The sequence below is a fragment of the Triticum aestivum genome, chromosome 7A, assembly GCF_018294505.1.
Source record: "Triticum aestivum cultivar Chinese Spring chromosome 7A, IWGSC CS RefSeq v2.1, whole genome shotgun sequence".
Lineage (NCBI taxonomy): Eukaryota > Viridiplantae > Streptophyta > Magnoliopsida > Poales > Poaceae > Triticum > Triticum aestivum.
This window is the reverse complement of record NC_057812.1, coordinates 738,215,630-738,223,738: the sequence shown is the minus strand read 5'-3', so window position 1 is coordinate 738,223,738 and position 8,109 is coordinate 738,215,630. Positions and strand designations below refer to the sequence as shown.

Sequence of the window (8,109 nt, the reverse complement as noted above, 5' to 3'; positions counted from 1 at the left end):
AAAATTTTGTGTTAAGCCCCAACTCGTCAAAGCCCACGGTTAATCCTGGTGCTTATAAGGACCCCCTAGGCCTGCGTGGGAAGTATTTTTCCATGGGCTGGCACATGTCTCTAGGTACTGTAGCACTTTTGCACACGTCTCTATGAGCATAATTTTTTTTTGCGGGAAAGAAATTTCATTACTCAATCAAGATGTCCTTACAATCATCAGCAACTACCTCCAACAATGAGGCCGGACCCGCCCCTAACCAGGTCATGGTCCTACTTTCATCTCTAGCAAAAACAACTAAGGAATGACTAGCTTTATTCTGGGATCTAGAAATATGAACAATGCAACTCTGTCTAAGACCCATCATGTATTTAATCTCCTGCACAATAGGAGCATACACAGAGCGATCGACGTCCGCACATGTAATCATGGTCACTGCTTCCATAGAATCCATCTCCACAACAATCGGGAGATCACTTCGTTGAATAGCCAAGGAAAAACCCTCCATGCATGCACATAGCTCCGCTTCCAATGCATCCCCGCATGAAAACAGCCCCCTGCAAGCTGAAAAATTAATGGCCCCCCGATGATCCCTCAAAATCATTCCAGCTCCGGCTACTTCAGAGGAGATAAAAGAACCATCCGTATTAAGTTTGTTCCATCCCATGTCCGGAGGCCTCCATCTTCTCTCTACAGGCTCATTAGTAGACTTCACATCGGGTCTTTCATAGATGATACTAGTTTTACCTTTTGCCGGATCTCCCTGGGGATTTAGCTTGATGCCAACTAGGGAGTCAACATAACTTCGAAGAAATCTCATCGAGGCCTCCATGGGGGGTGCAGGCTTACCATGAACTATTTCATTTCTAACAAACCATGATCACCAGAAAATCTCATAATCATCATCCGGCTAATCTCATTCAGGGGGACCAAAACATGAAGCAACCACTCTTTTCCATTATTTGTCATCCCATCCAGCGCCGGAATTGCCCACACTTCAGACATAGCTAGGTAAAGATCTCGTCCAAATTGCCCACACTTCACGAAAGGATGATAGTTATCTTCCTCCTCCATCCCACATACCGGGCAATAGCTCATAGTTTCAAGGCCAATTTTGTGCTTTCTCTGCCAGGTCGGGAGTGAGTTAGTGGCGAGCCTCCATGCAAAATTTCGAACCGAGGGAGGAGCCCAGCTCTTCCAAATAAAGCTCCAGCATTTCCTCTGTCCTAACGGAACTGAGCTTGTATATATAAGAAAAATAAGAATTCACTTGGACTATTGAAAAATATCAGGCCAGAAGAACCTTCACAAACTTGTTTCGCAGACTGTAAAACTTCTGTACAAATTATACAACATATTCATTGATGTTTGTGAGAATCTGTACTGATGTCATGTCGCAAACAATAATTTTCTAACAGTTTTGTTTTGTTTTGTGTTGCCTGCATGATTAGTAGGACATCAACCTATATAGGAAAAAGACAACAATATTTTTTTACTATTTATGATGTAAGCATCAAGTAGGCTTATTTTAGCAATGTAGGGCTTCTAACCTTCACTAAACTATTGGCGCCATTCATATTAGTTTGCCATGTCGCATAAACTGTTCCCGTCATGCACATATCTCGAAAAGTGGTGTCCGAAGATCAATGGCGTGGAGCGTAGGTTCGGATGAACCATGGCTCCATACAACATTCTCCGTAATTGAAAAAGAGGTACGGATCTCTTTTTTCTAAACAGAAGCGGGGGAGATCTTTGAAGAGAGCGCAGTTGACCTTCCTGTCTACGTGGAGAGAAGATCAGATGCATGCTTTTATGGACTCGTTGGTGCCCACTTACTTTCCAGCAAGTAGCGCATGCCTCAAGCGAAGATTGATCATGGAGTAGATCGATTCGTCGGTACGCAGCAGGCTAGCTAGCTAACCGATTGATTATAAGCGGTGCACATACACGCACAAGGAGTTTTGCCCCGGCTGGGTTGCACTCGTAAGCAGCAGGCAGAGTACACTCAATAAGAATCCAGGTGGGAAGTTAGGAATTTGACCAAACAAAAGGTGCTACAGTATGTGAAGTGCACATATAAGTGATAAGTCAGTCTCCTACATAGGTGCGGGCTCGCTGACCTTCTGCATGGCGGCTGCATGCATCAGGCGTCTGTTAGCCCAGTTAGTTACATATGTTATCCAGCCTTACAATCCGTTAAAAATATAGTACTCCCTCCGTAAACTAATATAAGAGTGTTTAGATCACTATTTTAGTGATCTAAAAGCTCTTATATTAGTTTACAGAGGGAGTACTGTATAAGAACATCAGCCAAACACCTCGGTAGTTTTGGTAAAACTGAGAAAAACCATGGTTTAAAGAAATTGTAGTATTCCTTGCCCACGCATCAAAACACTCTGGTTATCAATTACCACGATTTTCTAAAAACTGTGTTGCCAAACTAAGTTAGATTTTTGTAACCTGGTTCTTTTTGTAGAATCCTAACTTCAATTGTGATTGTTTTCCGCTATTTACTCCAATGCATTCAGAGAGACATTACTAGTTAGAGCCTTTTTCCTTTTTTCACAATCCTTGTGCTCCTGTCCAATGATGGTGGAATCGTCTTCTTTGTTAGAGCTTAGTTTCTCCCACGAACACAGAATCAATCTACAGCTTCTTTTTGCAGCAGCGACGCTTGAGTGAGAGCAACGTGTACACCACACGTACCCACATATACACATATGTGACTGGGATCGGCCTCTCAAGATAGCTAGCTCCCACACAAAATTGCCCTTTACAATAGCCTTTTTCCCATCATCTATACATACCTCATCACCGTCTCATCGATACACACTTTCACTTACAACAAGTTAAACATCGGTCTGATAAGAAACGATGGACAGTACGTGTGTCCCCGCAAAAAAAGAAAAAAAAAACGATCAACCGTGTGGCAGTATGTAATTTATCTGGCCAGCTAGCGATATAATTAATGTCTAGTGCCAAAGCATATATAGTTTCTGAATCTAGCTACTATCTACTTCCTCTGTTCCAAACTACAACGCGTATTGTTGTTTTTAAAAGTCAACCTCTACTCTCTTGTTATGGTAATTTATAGAAAATTCGAACATCCAAGGGCATTTGGTCTAGTGGTATGATTCTCGCTTAGGGTGCGAGAGGTCCCGAGTTCAATTCTCGGAATGCCCCTCTTTATTTTTTCTCTTTATTCTTTTTTTACCATTTTTACATGTATAGCAGAATTTCTTTTTTCTTTCTTTTTACCGTTTTTACAGGTATAGCAGGATTTCTTTCATGTAGCTAGCGAATTAGATATCATCAAAAATCAATCTGTGTCAAGTAGCATCGCATTCACGGATATATACTACTCCCTCCATCCCAAAATAAGTATCTTGATTTTAATACAACTTTATACTAAAATTAATATAAAATTAAGACACTTATTTTGAAATGGATGGAGTATTCCGTATTCTTTTGTCACGGAGTCCAATGACGGAATCGCCTTCGTCGTTGGAGCTTAGTTTACCCGCTGCAATCTCCCACGAAAAAACACAGGCGGCTTGGCTGCATGCCTCAATTGTAAATAGTTCATCATCGTCTCATCAAGTCACACTTTGACTTCAGCCAGGGTTAAACATCTGTCTGATAAATAAACGACCACGCGATCTATCTTCATAAGCACGTCGCCCATCCATCGGGACTCGATCGTGTGGCAGTAATTAATCCGTCCAGCAACACAGAATGACCAACAATATTATTAATGTCTCGTGCCAAAGCATATATAGTTTCTGAACTTATCTAGCTGTTTGAACAGGTGTATGCAGCTACTACTTTCAGGCAACCTGGAAAAATAGGGTGAATGCCATACGAATCACTCGGAAAATATCTAGTGCTCCCAACCTTAAGATACTCCCAGTGCTAGAATGTCAACAAACATTTTTAGATGTTTCAAACAATTCCGAAAAAAAATGAGAATGTTCACAAGGAACGTCATTACATCCCTTAAAAATTTCAGGTCCAAAATTGAAATGTACATTGAGAAACAAAAAAGAGAAATCCAGATCTGAATAAGCTGTTAATTTAAATAAGCTTATAAAGGTGACAATTGAGTCTATCATCATTTGGCAGTTCCAGTTGGTTCAAGCTCAGCTTTCCACCTCAATTAGTTCTCTTCAATTTTCAACTGTTATGTACTCTAGCTGTATTACTATGTACACGTGCATACAGATGGGACCCCAGCACAATGTATGCAGGACAAAAATACGATCTGGAAATTATCTCAAGCACACACATTCCTTGTATGTCAAAGCAAACAAAGTTAGAACGTGCCCGCATCTAAAAAAACATAAGTAGCCATAGGTAATTCTGTATTCAGATTGCATAGCCTATAAAATAATTTTATTTCATTTTTCCAGTTTGAGAAAAGTATGTTTTGGTCCCTCAAATTTCTCAAAAGTATAGACTTGCTCCCTCAAGATTTTTTGGTACCGGATAAGCTTGATCCAAAATCAGATTTTAAGCATGTTGACCAGGTTTGATCACATTTGACCAGGTTTGACCATGTTTACCAGATTTGATCGAAAAAAGTAGCAAAAATAATTCTAAAAAAGCTGAAATTTTTGTGGCAACCAAGATGCTTGGGTGCGCTAGGTGCGTGAAAATTTGTGTGGTGTTGTGACATTCGAGGAGCTCGTGGCAAAAGAAAACAAATTTGGGCTCACAAAAAAAGCCAAGATTTGTTTTTTTTTTTGCTAGTGCTCCACGGATGTTATTTGAACACCAAAATTTGCATGCACCTCGCGCGCCCAAGCATGTTGGTTGTCAAGAAAATTCAGATTTTTTTAGAATTTGTTTGCTATCTTTTTGAATCTACTGTTCATCGGTCAAACCTGAGCTTTGTTCCGTGCGGGTTGGTGTGGGCAGCGTGGTGGTTGCAGACGTCGGTGCTGCGGTGGCGCCTCGCTGGCTGCCGGACCACCTTGGAGAAGCTTCAGTGCCGCCCGATCTGCTCTGTTCCATGCCAACGCCGGTCCCCGGCGGCTGCGGTTGCCGTTTCTTGGTGAATGCTAGCCGGATCTGGCGTTTGGGCAAGGATCCGGGGGAAACCCCTGGCCGGTGCGGCGCCCCCCCAAAGTCAACGCCTTTGGCGCTGATCCCCTTCTTGGAGGCTTTGGGGTGGTTCCTCCCCCTTCCGCCCCTCCCCTTGAGCTTCGGTGAAAGTCAGCACTCCCCTGATCTGGGCGTCGACGACACCTCGGTGCCGTGCTCCTTCTTGAAGGCGGCGACTGAGATTTGCTCTTGGGGGTGGTGTGGCTATTGGCTTGGCTCCGAAGCATGACGGCCTGGTCTTCCTGCTACCTCTTGCTCGGCTTCGCCCGGTGCATAGTGTTGCCATCTTCGGTCTTCTCCAAGGTTGTGCGCCCTCCTTCGATAGCTCGTGTCATGTGCTCTGTGCTGCCTCTGCCGGCTTGGTGCTCGCCGGGTTGGTCCTCTGTGGTCTGTTGGTCAGCTCTGTTTGCTTCTCATATGGCAGCTGGACACCTTGAGTTGGGTTTTGTGGTAGCCACTCTGACGTTCGCCGGTGCGGCACTCATCGAGCCTGGGTGAAAGGGTAGTGGTCCTTTGCGACGGTGGAGACATCTCAAGTGTTGCCCATGTTTGGCATGTGGATGCAGCCGGTGCTCGATGCTTGCTCGGTGTGGCCCTCCTTTCGTGTTCTTAGTGGGCTAGTTGGTGTAGGCGTAGTGCTGGTCGTCGGCATGAGTGTGTTTGTTGTTGCCATTGTGGTGTTCTACCTAGTGCCTTGTATCTTCCTTCTGCTTTGCTTTGCATTTCATTTGTATCATGGTGCCTTTTTGTAATCCTGGCCGGTTGATGGCTTTGTTAATTCCAAGTCGGGCTAGGTTCGACCTCTTCTCGGGCTCGACCGGCGCCTTTTCTCTAAAAATCGGTCAAACATGGTCAATGTGGTCAAACCCGGCCAAATCCCGATCAACGTGCTCAAAATCTGGTTTTGGACCAAAATTATTTGATTTTGAGACTTGAAGGACAAAATGTATACCAAAAATTCTTGAGGGACCACGACTATACTTTTTTGGAACTTCATGGACCAAAAATATACTTTTCTCTTTGAGTTTTGTTAGGATTTGTGTCTTGCTCAGAGAGGTGACGCGGCGGCGGCTCTCTGAAAATGGAATAAGGTTCTCCCGCCTAATCCCGTCTCGGTGGTATTTTTAGCATCGTCGAAGGGCGTGTGGAGGTTTATCTCCGACAGATCTCGCAGGATTCGGTCAGCATTTGTCTTCGGTGAATCCACGTGGATCATGTCTTCGTTCGTATGTGATCGTGTGTCTACAGTTTGGATCCTTCTGAGCGACGCTTCTCTCCATCGGTAGCGGTGGCTGTTCTGGTGTGCTGGTTCTATGGGGCCTTAGCACGACGACTTCCCGACTATCTACTACAACAACGTTTGTCCGGCTCCGATGAGGGAGGGGCGAAGACGGCGCCACACCTTTGGCTTGCTTTAGTGCTAGTAGTTGTCGCTATGTGGTCTACAGACCTAAATATATATTTTTTCTTCTGGTGTTCTTTGTACTACCTCGACAGTTGAGGAATAGATTGAAAATTCCCCTCGCAAAAATAAAAGACGTTTGATAAATTTAAAAGGACAGAAAATTAGGGCCAGTTTTTTGGTGCTTATGGGTGGCCCGCAAAAATAAGTGGCCTCCTACCCACCTTATTCTCGCAGCCCAACCTACAATTTTGTTCTATTCTAGAACCCTTCTAGCATAAAATTTTAAGTAAACTCTAGTACTTTTCACCCTCAAGTTCAGCTTTTGTATCAGATTTTACCCCATTTTGAGAGAATTCTTAAGTTTTGCCCCAATTGATCAGAGTTGTGCCACAATATTATCCCATTGCATTTTATTTCAATTTTGTGCCATATAGTCAGTTTTTTCTTTTAAGTCCTAGTTTGGTGTCTGGTTGTTTGAGCAGACGAACCGGACGTCCACGCCCAACCCTGTCTCTCTCCTAACTTCTCCCCTGACATCGGGACATCCAGCCACCCCCTCCAACGCCGGTGGCCGGCAAATGGCGGCTCCCAGCCACACTGTCCCTACCCGAGCCGAGCCGCTTGGCGTGGTGACAGGATTAGCCGAGGCTAAGATGCTGGTGCTGCGCTGGATGGAGCGGCCGGCAGGGGTCACGGCGTGCTACATCAAAAACAGTGTCGTGGCACGGCTTGCACTGCCTCCTGGTGGAAGCTGAGGAAGCCATCGAAGCACGTCTGGCCTTGCTCAGCTCAGAGAACATTCTGATGAGAAACAACCAACAAGTTTTGGTCAGTTCAGAGCGAACTATCAATGCCAAATGGCCACGAGGAACAAGAAGCCATTGACTGATGTAATTGTAGATCAGAACTACGTTATTTGTCGCTGACGCATTGTGCAGTGCCTCCGGCGCCTGCTCCCTCTGCTCCATGGCTTTATGAAATGAAAATTTTGCAGTGTCGGTTCATTTCAAAGTTCAGGCAGATAGAATAACCGGCAGAGACACGCTATGCCATGCAGCTCATCGTGCGAGCAGCCGTGTAGCTCATTCGTCTCTTCTCTGTGATATAATTAGTAAGTTTTCCACTTGTTTAAGCTCCTGGATGAGGTATGTAGCTAGCTCGCTCCATCCAAAAGAAACAAAAACTTCGTCGTGCCATCCATTCTCGCTCCGGTGCATGTAGCTATCTCGTTCCGGTGCCCGGCCGGCCGTCGGTTGATGGGATCGAATGATCGATGTGATGATACAAGAACTTGAAAGGAATTTCTAGCATGAAAGGGCATTTGGTCTAGTGGTATGATTCTCGCTTAGGGTGCGAGAGGTCCTGAGTTCAATTCTCGGAATGCCCCCGTTTTTTTTTACCATTTTTACATATGGTAGAATTTTTGCCCTTATTCTTTTTACCATTTGTATACATGTCAGTAGAGTTAAACATCAGTCTGACAAATAAACAACCACACGATCTTCGTAAGCATTGATCGGGACTCGATCATGTCGCAGAACTACCAAAGCATATATATAGTTAGTTATAAACATCAGTCCATCCAACAACACGGAATGACCAACAACATTATC

General features: G+C 44.4%; 2 non-coding genes across 2 annotated transcripts; both read left to right on the top strand.

Moving 5' to 3' along the window:
* The first annotated feature begins 3,099 nt into the window (after positions 1 to 3,099).
* TRNAP-AGG (transfer RNA proline (anticodon AGG)) lies at positions 3,100 to 3,171 on the top strand. Its single transcript has one exon. It is a non-coding gene; the product is annotated as a tRNA-Pro (tRNA).
* A 4,640-nt stretch (positions 3,172 to 7,811) lies between these two features.
* Positions 7,812 to 7,883, top strand: TRNAP-AGG (transfer RNA proline (anticodon AGG)). The gene has a single exon. It is a non-coding gene; the product is annotated as a tRNA-Pro (tRNA).
* Positions 7,884 to 8,109: the final 226 nt, after the last annotated feature.